The 17,210-nt window shown below is 63.2% G+C and overlaps 1 protein-coding gene across 10 annotated transcripts in view; it reads left to right on the top strand.

Annotated features, from left to right (window-relative positions):
• Positions 1–17,210, top strand: part of PITPNM2 (phosphatidylinositol transfer protein membrane associated 2) — a 111,163-nt gene that overhangs the window by 48,784 nt on the left and 45,169 nt on the right. Inside the window, exon 1 of one of the 10 annotated variants that reach the window (XM_053928686.2) lies at positions 1,824–2,141. The exons of 8 other annotated variants lie outside the window; for them this stretch is intronic. The gene's annotated coding sequence lies outside the window, so the exon portion shown is untranslated. Of the gene's footprint in view, positions 1–1,823; positions 2,142–3,594; positions 4,076–17,210 lie in introns of those variants that run through there. One more of the 10 variants, XM_053928684.1, reaches the window with a different exon arrangement.

Raw genomic sequence — 17,210 nt, forward strand, 5'->3', positions numbered from 1 at the left:
AGGCCTGGGGGTCTCAGAGGGTGGACACAGTGTGGGCGTGCACGAGCGTCAAGCAGCCGAGCTGCTTCTCCAGATAGAGGGGACCGAGACCCCACTGGTGTGCCACCCCACGGTCTGGGACCTCTGGCTCCTCCGGGAGCCCTCCTATCCCCGTGGCCCAGTGGGGAGCGACGCTGTATTGAAAAGGCAAAGCAGGGATTACAGTTCAGTTTGGGGCCCCTGGGACCTGCACCTTCGAGACCAAATCCCTTAGAGGGACCCTGGGGGGCTTCACAGAGCTCTGGAACACTCGTTTCCAAAGTGAGAGAACGACAGCCGAAAGGTGGGAACAACCCACACGTCCATCGACGTGGCCTCTCCACCCCGTGGACTGTGACCCAGGCACAAAAAGGGACGCGGCACGTGCCACAGTGTGGATGAGCCTTCAAAACAGGCTCCTCGTGAGAGAGACACAGATGCCAGAGGTCACATGGGGTGTGATCCCATTTATGGGAAACGTCCAGAACAGACCCAGAGGCAGAGAGCAGGCTGGTGGTCGTCAGAGGGGAGGGCATGGGAGTGGCTGCTCACGGGGACGGAGTCTCTGCTGGGGTGACGGGAATGTTCTGGAACTCGATGGATGCACCAGGTGCCGGGGCCGTGCTCACCTTCAGGTGGTGGAAGCGGCACCTGTTACGCTCTGTTATTCCCGCGCTTGGCAGGAGAGGGGGTGGTGCTGCTGTCTAGGCTGGGCGCGTATGGACGCCCGTGATGGAGCAATTTCAAGTTCACCACCAGCAGAACTTTCCCCCGACGACACGTCTTGGGGAGAGTGAGGAGAGGGCCATGGTGGTGGTGTTTCTAAGGCCAGCTTCCGCCGGGGCCCAAGCTGCCGCTGTGCCGGGTGCAGGCTCTCCAAGGCCTGTGTCCTGCTGCATCTGTCCCCTGAAGGACGGGCCCCGTCTCTGTCCCTTCCTGCCCCCAGCTGTTACAGTGTCCCTGTGCCCGGGAGTGCAGGCTGGGAGGCAGTGGGTTTATCCCAGATGAGCGATGGGGGTGTGGAGATGTGACCCGACTTGCCTCTGCCACATGGTCTCCAAGAGGAGAAACTGAGGCCCCAACCCAGGGCAGCTGGCTCTCTCCCCGGCCCCATTTCTGCTGCTTGCAGTGTGAGCCCGGCCCGGTGGCCAAGGCCAGTCCCGCATCTGGGGCTGTGGCCAGCGGCAGCGGCAGGCAGATAGGACTGCCAGGGCCACAGCCGGGCAGCACCTGGGAGTGCTGTCCACCTGGGGAGCCCCTTGTGGGAGGAGCATGAAACCCCACACCGTGCCCCTCCGCTTCCTGCACAGGTGGCTCTGGGCATCGAAGCCCTCGTGTAGGTGGGCACCCCCAATTCCCACGGGTGGCCAATGTGGCTGAACCTCGTGGAGAATTGTGACTCAGGGTTTGGCCACGCTGATTTGCAGAAGTGGGGAGTCAGGTGGAGGTCCTCAATGTCGGGGACACCTGGGCCCGGCCTTGCCAGGCCATGGTCGTGAGGGGCCCTGGGAGCAGGATGGAATCAGGAGCCGGGCGCAAAGCCCTTAGGTTGCGTCCCCACGCCCGGGGCAGGGAGCTGCTCTTGGCCCCAAGAGGGTCTGGCCGGTCCCCTCTCAACATGGCCCCGTGGCCCAGAGGCCTGGTTTGGGGGAGGCTGCTCAGGGAAGTGGGTGGGGATGGCTCTTCTGCCGCCTCCCCTCTGGCACACGGATCTGCCGCGCTTTGGGCTGTGCCAGCGGCTCCCCCTCTCCATGGCAACTCCGCTCAGTGGTCCCAGCGGAGGAGAGAGAATCGATTCTCCCTCTTCCCTCCCTCCCTCTCCCCACCCCGCCCTCCGGGCCTCCCTCCCTCCTTCATCACTGCCTGGCTTCTCTATCCTGCAGATCCCTCCGTCTGTCCATCTTGTCCGTCTGGGGGGCCTCTGTGCCCCAGGCGCCCTCCCTCCCAGGCATGGGCTGCCGGCTGAGCTGCGTGCCGGTGGCGGCGCCCTGAGCCCGTGGGCATGGACTCAGAGGACCTCCGGGGACCTGGGGGGCAGCCCAGCCCTTGCGACGACTCGGGGCTCCCAGCGGCTCTGACACTTTGTCCCTCCTCGGCCCCCCCTTACATTTTCTTCCTGAAAGGTAATTTTCTGCTAAAACTGTCACAGCCGGAGGACGTTTATCAGGCAGGAAGGCTCTGTCCTGGTCACGTGGGCTGCTGGCTTCCTCTGAGTAGCAGGGCTGGAGGGAGAGGCGGGGAGAGGCCGCGTTTTGGGGCCGGGGTCTCCTCCTGGGTGGCCTCGCTTGGGTGCTTGCTGTCGGAGCCTTTCCATGCCCTGTGTAACTGCTGCTTGGCAGGGCAGCGTGCCTTCCTGGACTGCGGGCTGCAGGGGGGCATTTAGAGGCTGGCACATGCGCCCCAGATGGGCCGGGCTCGGGAGGCGGTGGCACGGGGCTCCCTGTCTAGCCCTCCCTCACCTGACGGCAGAGTTCAGTGGGGGACTGGCTGTCCCATTACTGAGAATTGCTGAGACCAGCGTGGGGAGACTCCTGGGCTGGCTGGTTCTGGGCGGAGCAGCCCTGCCAGCGGGGTCCACCTGGCAGCACCGCCATCTGTTGGGGACAGTCCCTCAGCAGAGTTTGGTTCCGACGGGGCTGAGAGATGGCTGCTCTGTGGGCCAGCGTTTTCCACGGCCTCTCCCCCATCTCCAAACGATCTCCAGGGCGGCTTTCCTGGAGGGACTTGATGGGGTTCATGGTGAGCCCTTGTCCCAGGGCCCAGGGCCCAGGGCCAGTCCCCTGGCCGGCAGCCCCTCCCATCACCTCTGCTTCGGGGCTGCGAGGAAGGACAAAAGTGCCCCCTGTTGTCAATAGGACACCCCCGTGCGGGTGGGAAGTGAGGCCCTCAGGGAATGGAGTTAGCCTCCAGTTCTTAGAAGCCACGGATTTGAATGGTGTCTGAGAGGAAGCCCTGTGTGGTCTTGAAATAGAAAGAACACCAAGTGACCCGTCTGACTCACAGGGAAGTTCAGGGTCTGTGGCAGGTATCAGGGAGACAGCTCTCGACTCTGAATGGGGGACCCACCTTGGGGAGGGGCGTATGGGGCAAGGACAGCTGGACGTTCAGGTGAACGTCCCAGAGTCAGGCTCAGGGGCGGCCGACTGGATTCTCTGTTTCATGACCGATGGCTTTAATAACAGAATCAGCTTGCAAGGTGGCCCCAGGCAGGGCTCGCCCTCTGGTTCTGGGGTTGGGCCTTTTAAACCCTGTTTGCTCAGATCCCGAAGCCCTGAGCCTCGGCCCCTGGGTCCTCGGTGCTTCTGGTGATCACATCAGTCCCTGTCCGGCAGGACGAGGAGAACACTCGTGTGTCTGCAGGCGGCTGTGCTGTGTCTTGTTTTTCCTCTGCTTGGAGCCTGGCGTCTGTCACCGAGACCCTCCTGGCATCTGGGCTCTGTGCAGGCTTCTTAATGACATTAGGCGCGTCTGGAACTCCGGTCGGCTTGCCGTAAATTCTGATGGGTTTCCGCGTTGAGAGACGGATGGTGTGGGGGGGGGGGTGGCGTGTGCTGGTTTTGTTTGGTTTGCTTTTGGTTTGCTGGCGAACGGAAAATCTGATGAGACACGTAAAAGGTCAGTCCTGAGAGCTCCGGGCCTCCGCGGGAGGCTGGGGCGCCTCCGCCCGGGGTCTTTCACGTGCCGCCAGGGTGGGCTGGCCTCAGGGACACCCATGTGTGTTCAGCCAGCACAGCTGAAGTCGGGAGGAAGGTAGAGCAAGGCTGGCCTTGGAGGAGGAGAGAGGCACGGCCCACCAACCTTCCTGCTTGCATCCCAAGTGACTCCCGAGAGGTTCCGTGCGGCCCCTCCCTCCCGTGTCCTCCAGCGGCACAAGGAGCCAGCACTTTCCTGAGTGCGAATTCGCTCGGAGGCGTAAAAGCCTCCCCACCAGCTGCGGAGGGTGTGAGAGCAGGTCGGAGGTGGGGGCCCGGCTGCTGATGGCTGTGGCGGTGGCAAAAGTGTGGGGAGCTCATTCCAGGAAAAGCGGAGTAATCACCGGTTGGCCGGCGTTCAGGCGGTGAGTGGTTCTGTCTTCTTTAATTCGAAGGGAGCTCTGGGATCCAGGGAAGGGTGCCGGGGCAGCCTGGTGGTTCAGGCAGACCTCACGAAGTTCAGGAAGCTCGGAGGGGGAAGTGGCTTTTTTTCCCCTCTGCGTGCCAGCTGTGCGGGCGCCCACCCCCCAGGCTATTGCCGGGCGGGACAGGCAGGGATTGTAGGGCTGGGCCCCCCTCGGGAGGGCCCAGCCTGTTGCCCAGCCCAGCCCCGTGCCGGCTTTGGGACCCTTGGCTGGTGGTGCTTCCTCCTGTTGGTTACGTGAACAGCTTAGGAAACTGCAGGAGGGAAGAAGCTCCCAAACATCAAACTCTCCCCGGTCTGCTTTGTGAGGCCCCTGAACACGCACACGCACGCACGCACACACACACACACGTGTGCACACTCACACCCCACATGCACACGTGTTTCCCCTCCCACCCTCAGGGCTGCCCGTACCGGTTGGCTTTCTGGTGTGAGAGCGCGGTCCCCTGTGAGCAGTTCTCAGTGTTGACACGGTGGCTCGGCTGTCCTTTCTGAGCCCCACCTGCGTGAGACAGGCCGGTCCCAGTCCGCCTCTGGAAGGAGCGCCTTGCTCTCTCACGGTTCCTCTTTCCCGAGCCCCTCCCCCAGCCCAGGCTGTGCTGTGTTGTGGGCTGAGTTGCAGAGGTCGGCTGGGTGGTGCCTGCAGGGGAAGCCCCGGGGTCAGCGTTCCATCCTGCACCTCCGAGGGTGGTCTCGGGTGGAAAGGCAGGGGTGCTGTCAGAGAGGGACTTAGAGTGTGCGAGCTCCAGGCCGTGTGTGTGTGTGTGTGAGAGAGAGAGAGAGAGAGAGAGAGCGAGAGAGAGCGCGCATGCCCTCCCCACATTGTATTTGGCGTCTTTAGCTTTGCTTTCCATTTCTCCCCATTTTCGGGTTTATTCCCCAAAGCAAAGATCCAAAAACTCTGACCCAGGATCCCAATACCCGCCTCGTAGGCACCTTCATGAAGGTCATGGACGCTGACGATTTGACCCACCCTAGAAGTGCTGGCTCTCCCCGAACTGGGCAGATGAGCTGAGTGTCCGAGAGGTGGAGCAGCTGCCCTGGGAAGACAGTTCCAGGACGCAGACCTCCAACTCACTCACTCGCTCACTCATTCATCCATTCATTCGTTCATTCACCTGTGAAACTTGTGATCTGCTCCGCGTTGGGCCCAGGGCGGAGTCCATCTGTCCCTCCCGGTTGTCTGAGGAGAGAAAAGGGAAGAAGGAGAGAGCAGGCCCAGGAGGACGGAGGGGTAGCCCTGGAGGATGGGGCAGCCCCTTGGGCCTGCCCCCTCGCCCACCACGCCCGCCAGGAGTGCGGGAGTCAGCAGCTGCTCTGTAGAGTCTCCCTCGCCCGGGTCCATATCCGCCCATTCTCCTGCCGCGGGGGCAGCCTGGCTCTCGCTTCGGTTCACAGTTTGTCATGACATCGTCCGGTCCCGTCGTGAGGGAGGCAGCCTGCAGCTGAGGGTCAGAGGCTGTCTGTTTTATGCTGAGGACGTTGGTGTGGGTGGCTCGGTGCAGCAGGAGGCCCTGCCTCAGTTTCCTCGTCTGTAACCTGCAGAGCGCACTGCTTCCTTCGCACACCTCAGTGCAAAGGAAGTCGGCGTGAGGGTGCTTGGCAGCGAACTTCAGGATCAGCATCAGGGGGTGACGATAGGACTGTCCCCTCGCAGGGTGCGTCCTGCTGCCCGTCTCTCTGCTGGCTCCAAAGAGACGGCTTTCACAGCGATGGTGCGAGCCACTCCCGACTTACTACGGGCCACGTCCCCACAAACCCGTCTGAAGTCGACTGTCGTCCTCACGGCGCGCCCGCCACACCAGACCTGCGGACGGTTGGAGCTTCGCCGAGCCCCCTGACCCGCGCTCGGAACTCTGACCCGGCCGACCGGTGGGCAGAAGCCCCTTCCCAAAGCCTGCTTTATGACGCCCAGCCTCACGAGAGTGTCGCAGCGCCTGTGGCGGGCCCGGGGAAAGATCGGAATCCAAACAGGGCAGTGCGGTTTCCACTGAGGGCGTCGCTTTTGCGCCCTCGCGAACCTGAAGCACCGCAGGTCGAACCCCACGAGTCAGGGGCTGCGGTGCAGACTGCGTGCCTGTAGGTGCGCAGGAAGAGGGGGCACGGACAGGTGGGAAAGTGAGTGATTTACGCGGTGGTCCTGGGGGGAGGGCGTGTGAGAGTAAGCGCCCTTCCGTTATTTCTGCAGTTTTTCAGTAAGTTAGGGGTTACGTGAAAGGGAAAGAGAGGCGTAAGCATTTGAGGGGCTTTCCCCAAAGGCGGCAGAATAACGACACAGCACAGGGGGGCTCGCGCCTTCAGGAGCCCAGGAGGAGCCCGTGGACAGGCGAAACGGCCGGCAGCCCTGCAGGGAGAGGCAGCCGTGTGGTGGGACCTTCTAGGCTGTTGGTCAGACTCCGTCAAAGACAAGGCTCCGGGTAGGCACGAGGGCCTTGAGGTCAAGCTCCTTCCCTGGGCTCGGTGACGGGTCACCAGGCTGGGTTGCCTGCCCCCCCGGACCCCATCTGGTGTCCTGAGTCTCCTCGAGCACAGAGCTGGAGAAAGTTGGCCTCTGGACGGCGCCCTGGTTCTGTTTCGGTCCAACCCACAGGTGCACAGGCGCCCACCTCGCCAGCCCGGCATCCCGGAGAGCCTTTTCAGCACGCGGCCACCCCCCAGTCCCTCAGCGGCTGCTGGGGGGAGGGCTAGACCCGGTCCAGCTCTTTGCTGGGAAGCAGCTGAGAGGGCGCAGGAAGGACAGGAGGTGAGGCCCCAGCAGAGTGTCGGGAGTGCACGGGTTGTCTCTGTCCGTCACAGCCCCCCCAGGGGCACACCCGCCGTGTCCCCGCCCCCGCTGTGCCATCAGCCGGGTGTGGGCCCTCTCTGAACCTCGGTTTCCTGGTTTGCACAGCAGGGCTCAGGAGGCGTGCCCTGGGGGCCAGAAGGGACGGTGTGTGCAAAGCACTGTTCTGTCCGGCACCCTCACTTTGCCCTGCACCCCGCGCCCTTGTGAAGCACTTCACAGCTTTCTAGGTGTGGGCGCAGCCTCATCGCAGCCTGTGACTGCGAATGGGCCTCGTCAGGCTGTGCCGACAGGCGCCTCGGGAACAGTTAATTTAAGACACCCCTGCTGCCTGGGTTGATTCGCCTGCCGGTCCGCTGGCATCGCGTGGCCGAGGTCCTGTCTCCAGGACTCTGGGCTCCTGGGGTGGCAGGTGGGAGGTGCGGGCTGCTCTGGAGTGGCCGGCGAAGCAAACCTTGTTAGCCACGGACCCGGGTTTGCGTCCTGGGGTTCGTGGAAAGTCGCTGAACCCCGGAGCCTGCGTTTCCTTGTGCGGCACGGGCCATCCTCCTGCTCAGGGCACTGGGCGGGCACTGCAAGCCTGTGCTCTGGGCTGGCCCGAGGAGAGGCGAGATGGCGGGGTGACCGTTCTAGAGGGCTCTCCTTTCGCGTGTGGTTTCAAACGGCCACTCTGGACCACAGGGTGTCCCAGGAGCAGGCCCAGGCCGGCTGTGCTCTCTCTTCATGCTCCCAAATGTTTGGAGCACTGGAGCCGTGTCTTGGCCCGTGGGACCTTCTGTCTGGAATCTGGTCACTAAGCTGCCTGTGGCCTGGGAGACCAAGGCCTGTGCTCCGTCAGCCACCTTAGGGCCCATGGCACAGCAGTGGAAACTGAGGCACCGGGGCGTGTCTCGCTGTCAGAGCTGGGTGTGGCCGAGGCACCAAGGAGCCCAAGGGTCTCCCCTGGGCACAGGAAGAGAGCAGGGGCCAGGGTTTATGTGTGACTCCACAGCCGGCAGCTTCTTTCCCCTCCCCCGCCCCCTCTGGCCCCGTTTCTCAAGGAGGGGCTGTGTTGATGACGTGGTAACGTCCCTGCCCAGCAAGGGATGCTGGGGCATGTCAACTCAGCCTTCAGTGGCGTCCCCACCAACTAGCCTGGGCTGCAGGGCTGCTGGAGCCCCATGAGGTCATTTAGAAGGCCGGGCTCTGCGTGGCCGTGGCCTGCCTGGTGCCCCTTGGAGGAAAGCGATCCATCCGGTGGCCAGCTCCGTGCCTCTCTGACCTCTTGGCAGTCCCCAGGAACGCGCACGTGTGGCGGCAGCCCACAGCAGGGGCTCCTGCTGGGGCCTGGCACGTGTCACATTCCCCTGAGCTGCCAGTCCGGGTGCCCCAGGAGGGCACAGAGCCACAGCCCCCGAGGTCGTGGGGCCCTCGGAAACAGTCTGGTTCGAACCTGTCTGCTAGAGCTGGGACAGGGGTGCCCACTCCACCCCTGGAGGCACTGATTGCTCTGACCTCCCGTCTGCAGGCTGATGGCTTTCAGGGTCTGGGCCCAGGTCCCACCACGGGCTCGGGACTGGGGCAGGATTCATACCCCGAGAGCGGTGAACTGTGCTGAGGAAGAGGCAGGCAGCGCCCCAGAACCCGCCTGCCCGGGACCCTCAGCTCACTCCCAGTGCGTCAGTGAAAACACAATGGCTGTGTTACCACCCGGGCTCGGAGCTCACGCTTGGATGCAGCTTCGCGGTCTCCAAAGCATGCAGCATGGGGCTTCTCTGTGGCCGTGTGACACGGTCCGGGCAGAGCCCGAGAGCCCGTACCACTCAGGGGCAGGTGGGCCGAGGGAACAGTCCAAGGTGACAGCTGCTGCGGGACACGGTGTGGACTTCAATCATTTATGACAGATATTTGCCGGGCGCCGGCCTTTATTGCCCACCTGCTCCGGCCAGGCCCCGGGCAGTCGCTGTGCACAGGACGCTTGGAGGCGCGCGGGCGGGGACTTCTCGGTTTAGGAGAGAACTAGAGAAAAGTCGGGGCAGGTGTCCCTGGGAGCCAGCTGGGCCCACAGCGCAGGTGTCCCTAGGAGCGGTCTGGACCCACAGAGCAGGGGTCTCGGTCACTGACCCCAGGCGCCCCCACTGGCAGGTGCAGGAGACGTAGGTTCCAGTCTTGGCTCCTCTGTGTGACCTCAAGCAAGCCCTCGGTCCCCTCTGTCACCTGTACAGAGAGGCTAGACCAGGCCATTCATTCTCCTTCTCTGGGGGACCTCCCAATACCTTTGGGGCATGTGTGTAAAACACAGGGACCTGGGTCTCTTCTGTTCTATGGGCTGGGGCGGCGGAGGGCAGGGAAGGGCCAGGAATCTGCACGTGAACAAGCTCACTAGCTGTTTCTGAAGCGCTCCTTCCCTGCACTTGTGTTTGAGACGCACTAGATGAGGCCGCCGCGGCGCCCTTGGAGCACCCACAGCGTCGGTCCTAACACCGTCCTAGCCTCATTCCGTGGCACGGTGGTGCCCGCGGGCTGGGCTGACGGGCGCCAGGGCTTTGCAGGTGCTTAACTGCCTGAGCCCCGTCTGCTGCAGGGCCCCGGGGAACCCTGGTCTCAGTTCTGGGCTTCCAGGAGCCTTGGCTGGTGGAAGGTTCTCCAAAAACGGAGACGGGTAGGGGAACAGGGTGCTGAGCTAAGGCCGGGGTGGGGGACCCGAAGGTGCTGGGTTAGGACCTCCCCCAGGAGCGTTTCCGGCTGTTTGCCTGTGGCCGGCGTCCCTGCAGGGTTGGGCTGGCCGGCCCAGTGTGGGGAAGCAGGACAGCTGGGGGCGGGGGCGGGTGGTTCCATGTTCAGTGTGCCCTCGAGTGTCTTCACAGCAGACGCAGAAGGGCTTCTTGCCAGCTCCTCAAGTTCCTCGAGCTAATTGGGCTGCAGGCCTGGTGACATGCTTGCCCCGTCCTGCAGGGCGCCGGTGTTCCCTTCCTGGCCGGTGGGCTCTTCTCCTGTAGGTGCCCGGAGCTGGGGACGCTGGGCAACACCCAGGTGGTCGGCCCGGGGGGTATGTCCCGCCTCCCGCAGTCGCAAACCCAGCACACTGCTTTCTTGTGGCTGCGTCACTCCAGTCTCTGCCGCCGACTCCACGTGGCCGCCCCCTCTGTGTGTCTCTCTGTCCTCCCCTCTCCTGGTGAGGACGCCTGTCATTGGATTCGAGGTCCCTCTAGGTCCAGGATGACCTCCCCCAGAGACCCTTAGCCAAGGGCACCTGCAACGGCCCTATTTCCAATGAAGGCGCCAGGCGGACCTGGATTTTGGGAGACAGAACGTCACCAGGTAGAGGGCACCTGAGCTGTGCTGGCCGGGGGCTGGTCCCAGGAAACAGATCTAGGGTTTTCACAGCCTCGGTCTCTGTCAGCGAGGGCGGCTTTGCCTCTGTTAATAGAATCACTGAGCCCAGAGTGAAGGAGGTGGTGGCTGTGGAGGCAGCCGCCTGCAGGTGGGCATCACGGGCTCTCCTCCTCCAAGATCCCAGGCGGACTGCACGGTGGGAGGGCTGCTAGTGGCACCTTGCAGGTCGTGAGCACCCCCTGGGCCCCCCATCCTGGGAGGCCAGAGCTCGTGCCCACCTCACCCAGGCCCCTTTCAGGGGGGAGGCAGCAGGTCACAGGAGGGCGCAACACCCAGCCCTGCCGTGGCCTCTTGCAGACCTTGGGCAAGTCCCTGTCCCCGAAGCGCCAGGTATCCCCGTGGGCTAAGGAAAGACAGGCCCTGCTGCTCCGTGCAGCGTGCCCTGCGTCTGACTTCAGGCTTCCCTGATGCCCAGCGGGGAGGGGCAGCCTGAATCCGGGCCCGCCGTCCACGCCCTCCTCGCTGCTGGCACCAGGCACCCACGCCCATGACGGTCCCACAGACCCTCGGGCTCAGAGAGCAACAGGCCCCCTGGGTGACAAAGTCCCTGCCTCACATTCGGGGACTTAGAATCGCTTTCACCGGAGTGTGATTCTCAAGACAAAATCACCGATTTTAAAGCGAACGAGTCAGCGGCATCCAGCGCATTCCCGATGCTGTGTGGCCCCCACCTCTGTCTAGTTCCAGAACATTCTCATCACCCCGAAAGGAGGCCCTGGGCCAACTCTGGGGCTTTTCACATTTCCTTTCTGTGTTTTGTACGTTGTAAGATACACGTAACGTGAAATTTTCCATTGTAACCGCGTCGAGGGCGCCGTTCAGCGGCAGTGAGCGCGTTCCCGCGGCTGTACAGCCGACACCGCCCTCCGTGCAGGTCTCTTTCTTCCGCAGACGGACACTCTGCCCCCACGAAGCACATGCTCCGCCCACCCTGGCGCCTGCACCCCGCCCCCCCATTCTACGTTCCATCCGTGCATTTGACTACTCGGGGTGCCCCAGACGGTGGGTCCACCCAGCGTGTGTCCCCCCGTGACTGGCTGATCGCACGCACTCAGCATCGTGTCCTCAAGGCTCAGCATTCCCTTCCTTTTTAGGCGTCCTGGTCCCGATGGACCTCCTTCGTTTATCAGCTCCTCCATCATGGACACTTGGGTGGCTCCGTCTTTTGTCTGTTGTGACTCCAACGCAGGGCCGAGGTCCAGCCAGGCTCGTAGATCCAAGAACATCTGTAACTAATCGCCTTCACGTGTGATTAGGTCCAGAGCCCCGAGCCCAGGCCCCAGAGGGAAGATGGTCATTCCAGTGCCCCCCCCCCTCCCCACTATCCCCTCATCTCCCAGCACAAGGCCTTCCTGACCCAGGGCCTCATTTTCCCTCCAGAGCCTGCTGGCCGCCTGCGAGTGCTGACCATGGAGCGACCATGGGCAGGTCACGTCCCTCCGCTGAGCCCTGGCCTCTCATCTCTCAGAAACACGTCACGGTTGAGACAAGCCCCTCACCTGGGGATTCACGTCGGCTGCTCAGGTGGTGCCCGGCTCCTTGGAGACACCCCGAATGGCTCTTCCCGTCCCCGGTCCTGTCTAGACTCCCAGCCCCATTCCCCCGTGCGTCTCATCCACAGGTGTTCACTGAGCACCTGGTCTGGGTAGACACCAGGCACCGGGCACCGGGCCCCGGGCCCCTGGCCCCTGCAGGGCAGGGCATGGGGAGCTGCCCAGCAGAGGTGGCTTGGAGCCGTCTCTGAGGGGTGACCCGATGCGTCAGGCCAAGGACGGGTGTCACCCTTTGTGTGGGTGCCAGGTGCCTCCGTGTTGCCTCGTTCAGTCCCGCCCCAACCTGGGGCAGGTCTTCCACACGCAGGGAAACTGAGGCCCAGCGTGGTTGGATGATGTGCTCAGGACAAAGTGTGACTCCGAGCTCAGGTCTGTCTGCTTTCAGAGCCTGTGGTGTCCCCCAGCGAGGGGTGTTTGCTTCACGGCCTTTTTGTGGTTTTTCAGGGTGGCGGTGCCACTTGCCCCAGCCGCCCCCGGCCAGCTGTTCAGCGCAGGGCTGTTCAGATGCCTGCTGGCTTCCCACCCTGTTGGCGCGGGGCTGTTGCTGGGCTGGGCTTGTTTGTGACCCCGTCAGCCTGGCAGGGAAGTGGCGGGCTGTGTGCAGAGCTTCCTGAAATAGCCCCAGGCTCCCCGCCAAAGATAGGAGAGCCAGACTGTGCGCGGTGGGCTGCGGCCTTGAGGATGACTCAGTTCCCGGCACCCCAGCCACCCCCACTTCTTACCCTCCCCTCCAGCTCTTCTGCCCCAAGTCACCCCAGCCGGGGCCACCAGATGCCCCCAGAGAGCACCAGGAGGCTGCCAACTTCGGGGTGCCACCTGGGATGGGCTTGGTGTAGCCCTGGTCCCAGAATCAAGGATTCTCATTCCCTCCCTGTGACTGACTTGCCGATGACCTTGGCCAAGGCCCAGTTGTTCTCTTGGCTTCAGTTTTCCAGCCGGCGATGGGGGAGAGCGCGTCTGCCTACGTCCTCGTGTTATTCTGGGGACAGCAGTGCCACACAGGTGGTGGGAAGGCTGGTGCCAATGTTGCTGAGTTGTCTCTCCTAACCCGACTGTTCTGAGGGTGAGGGTACAGCTGGATGGGACGTTTGCAGAGCTGAGCCGCCATCCTCATCGTCACTGCCATCGCGGTTAATGGCAGCTGCCATTTCTTGGGTCTTGTTTGCCGGGCGCTTTACAAATTCATTGCCTCTTAATTCCGCCCCCTGCCCACCGCCCCTGAATACCCTATGGGGCGCACAGGCTCATGGCATTGGCCCTGCTTTCATACACAGAAGGACTGAGCCTCTGAGAGTTTGAGTAACTCGCCGAGACCAGGAGAACGGGGCGCGGGGGAGCCCATTCCCGCTCTGGAGCGTGTGTTCTGTCTGATGTCCTGCCCCCTCCTCCAGGGCGAGCCTGTCCCCGCGCTAGGCTTCTCCCTCCAGACCCTGAACTCGTTCTCTTGGGGGCCGCTGGTGGCAGCCAGAGCAGCCGAAAGGCTCTGTCTGAATTCCGTCTGCATTCACACGGAGGCCCTGGTGAGGGACGCACGAAGGCCCCACCTCGGGAGGGAGTCCTGGGGGCTTGAGGGCATTGCTGGGCCCGGAGGGGCTGCCCCATCAGCCCCCCTTTTATATTGTGCATTGAACCGACATCAGCATTTTGCAAGCACCAAGCCTGGGGTTGGGGGACAGTTGCTCCCCACTCCTCAAATAGCCCAGTGACACCCAGTTCTCCAGACCTTGCAGGTGAAGGGATGAAGCTGTGTGAGGCGGTCAGGCCGCCCGCCCAAGGTCACCAGCTCCTAAATGGCAGCCCTCTGTCCTATCCGCCTGGCATTCTCCGGGCCCCTCCAGGGCCCAGAAAGGGGGGGGAAGCCGTTGGCCGCCAAGCCCAGCCTGGCCCCTCATCCCTGTCCCTCCCTCCTTGTCCAGGCGTGGGCCTGGGGACCTGAGAGGGCAGGAGTTGGCCTGAGCAGGTGTCGGTGGCCACTGGTGGCCACTGGAGACAGCACGGGGCTGGGCTCTGCCCCCAGAGCTGCGCTTCTGTCATTCCTGCCTCTGTGCCTGCAGCTGGTGTGATTAAATTCACACGCCTTCCTGCGTGTGTTTACGTGCATGCTGGCTTTGCTCTGCGGCTGACCCCCTTGCGCCGTGACCCCTGGGTCAAGGCAGGGCGAGCTTTAGGGCGGCTGCCTGTGACCCCCGCCTGGACCACGTGGGCTGTGGGGCGCCCCGGGACTGAGGCACGGTTGTTTCCAGCCTGTGGGGAAGGGCATTCACGTGCCGAGCCCACGGTCCCTTAGCCTCCGTTCCAAAACCGGCCAGCTCTGAAAACCGAACATTTTTTCGTAGCTCATTTGGCAGCAGAATCCTGCCTGAACTGAGGTGAGGCTATTTATAGCCCGGGTGAGGCTATTTTTAGTTTTATGCATTCCCTGCTCACGTATTTCACTGCAGAAATGTCAGATTTGATTATTGGATGCTGCTGAAAAATGCAAGGAGTGCTGAGTTCTTCGATGCATCTGGCCCGAGGGGAAGGCGTCTGCTTTGGCGCCGGTTACAAAGAGCATCGGCCCTGGCCCACCGCAGGGCCCCTGCCCCGCGATTCCTGGAGCTCCAGGCTGGCGCCCCCCGCCCAGCCCCGGGCGGCACCCGGCCGTTACACTTCTTACTACCACTGTAACAGGCGGTATTGCCAGGCACGACGTGGTGTGCTTTGCACACTGTACCCCCTTTACAGATGAGTAAATTGAGGCTCGCAGTTCTCAGCACCATTTCCAAGGACAGAGAGGGGAGCGGAGCAATGGGGGCATTCAGCCCTGCCCTCCCACCCTGCTGCCTCTCCGGGAGCTGGTCTGGGGAAACAGCCTTGTGTCTTCCTGGATTTGCAGCCACAGCATGTTGAAGCTGGGGGTGGGCGAGCACAGGGGTCCCCAGGGGCAAAGGGACTGCAGCTCGGCAGGAAGGAGGGGAGGCGGGAGCCCTCCAGACTGCAAGGCCTCCCTGGGCCCCCCTCCCACTGTGCGCCTGCACCTCAGACAGTCTTTTCTGCGTGGGCACCTGCGACCCCCGCCCACTGGCCCGTCTGCTCCCAGCAGCTGGAAGCCAGTATCACTCTCGAAGCCCTGACCCTGCAGTGCTCTCTGCAGCCACACAGCTCTGCCCAGACACCATCGGCCCGCTGTTCTTGGGGACCACCCTGTGAGGCTGTCAGGGGCTCCCTTACACCCCGGGGCTTGGTGGGCTCAGAAGAGACCCTCAGGCCTTCACGAGCCACGCTGTGCGCTCCATCTTTCTCAGGCACCTCCCATCACTGCCCTCCCCATAGCCCTGCCTGGAGCCTGTGTTCAGCCTCTTGCCCACTGGGGGGCCTCCCGCCCTGTGAGCCACACTGCCCCCAGGGCCACAGTGCAGGGAGAGTCTCCTCCACGCCCAGAATCACCACCTGCACCCCTGTGGCTCCTTGGGTGCTCGTGGCGCTGTGCTGGGCACGGAAGACACAGAAATGAGCCAGAGCAGGCACTGCCTTGGAGCCTTGTGCTCTGGGGACAGGCAGAGGAAGCCGGGTCTGGTGCGAGCTAGAGGGGGGCTGCTTGCCCCCAGCTCCACCCAGAGTGATCTGGGGGCTGGCGGAGTGCGAGCCGGCCCCGCCGGACGCCCTGGGAGTGGGCCAGGTGGGCCAGGTGGGGAAGGGCTTTTCCACAGAAGGAATGGCAAGTGCGAATCTCGGCCAACGCCTCAGGCAACCGCGAGGGGCTCCTGCTGCGCACCAGACGCTGGGATGGGAAGACAGATTGCTGTCCTCGACTCTTCAAAGCTGGGAATGGCGAGAAGGGCAGGCGGAGCTGGAGAGGGGCCTGGGGGGGCACCCTGGAGGGGGCCATCCAGTGCTGCCAGGTGCTGTGCCACACCAGGGAGGAGGGTTTGGGAGGACCAGACTGGAAGCGTGGAGACCAATCAGGAAGCCATCCTGTTACCCAGGGAGATCCGACAGGGGCCAATCCCCGGCTGAGGGGGGCCAGGGACAACGGGGGCAAATGAGAGAGGCCTCGGTTCTGTGTGGCAATGTGGGATCCACGGGGAGGGGCCTCAGGTGGTGCTTGGGGGCCTGGTACCATCTTGGCCTGGTCCCCAACCAGCGAGTCTCTGGCTGAAGTGCCTGGTCTCACCCGCTTCGGTTCATTCTTCCACGAAATGCCCAACAGGAAGGAATGAGGGTGTTGGGTCCTACCTGTTTTGCGGAGTAAAAGCTCAGGGAGTGAGGTGTGGTTTGGTTTTTGCTGCCCAGCTGCCCGGAAGGTCACATGTGCACCTCCGGGTCCCTTGGGTCTGTGTAGCTGAAGGGTCCTGGCACTCCCTGACATGGGGGCGGGGGTGGGACAGAGGGGAGTGGGGACAGCCACACCTGGTTCCGGCCTCTGTCCAGCTGTGCCTGCACCTCCTCCTCAGTAATTCAGGGCTCTGCCGCTTCCCCTCCTGCTCCTCCGCAGGCTCCAGGGCTTGTGCCTCCACTGGGGTGGGCATGGGGGATGGGGAGGTCGGGAGGCTTGGCCCCAGCCAGCCTGATATCCGGGGTCTGAGCTCTGACCACCAGCACCCCTGGCCCCGACGGCCGCCCCAGCCTGAGGGTGCAGCCCGCTGCCTGTGGAGGGGAGAAGCCGCAGCAGCCACGGGTCCTGCCGTCCCCCGTCCCTGGCTGGCACGGGGTCTCTCCGGGGCGCTATGTAAATGTCTGTGGGATGAGAGATTCGCGGGGCCACTTGTGCTCACAGGGACATTCCCTCCTTTGTTCTTCCCAGGGTTCCATTAGGGGCAGACACACACACACTTCCCCCGTTTGGGGTCTGAGGCTGCACAGCACTCCACCTTGCCCAAGACGCGCAGCAACTTTAGTCCCAACCTGCCTGGTCCCCGGTCAAGGCCAAGGGCCGGACCTCGGAGGGCAGGGAACTCCTAGGGCTGCAAAGCCCTGTGGGGAAACATTGGGGCGCATTCCACTCTCTGGTCATTGGCCCCATTCTTAATGAACTCCTGGGGAGCACTAAGTGCATGTGGTACCCCGAATGTGGGTACAGACATGTTGCTGGGCCCAGGCTGCGGGCAGCCACCCCAGTGCTGGAGGGCTTCAGGCTGAGGGTGGGGCAGAATGACTTTGCGCCTGCCTCCATCAACCCAGGGGGGCTTTCTGGAAGAGGAAGGCAGGACAGTTCAGTTTTCCCATGCTTTCGTTCTGGTAGAAGGAGGCAGCAGTCTGGTCTCAAGCCTCCCGGTGTTGTCAGGAGCTGCTGATGCAGAGCCCGACCTGGGCCCTGGAAGGCACCCTCCGGGGTGAGGGGCCAGGTCTGTCTGTTCCCGGGAAGCCTTCCCAGTGACAGGCTGGCA

This window comes from Desmodus rotundus, chromosome 7 (assembly GCF_022682495.2).
Source record: "Desmodus rotundus isolate HL8 chromosome 7, HLdesRot8A.1, whole genome shotgun sequence".
NCBI lineage: Eukaryota > Metazoa > Chordata > Mammalia > Chiroptera > Phyllostomidae > Desmodus > Desmodus rotundus.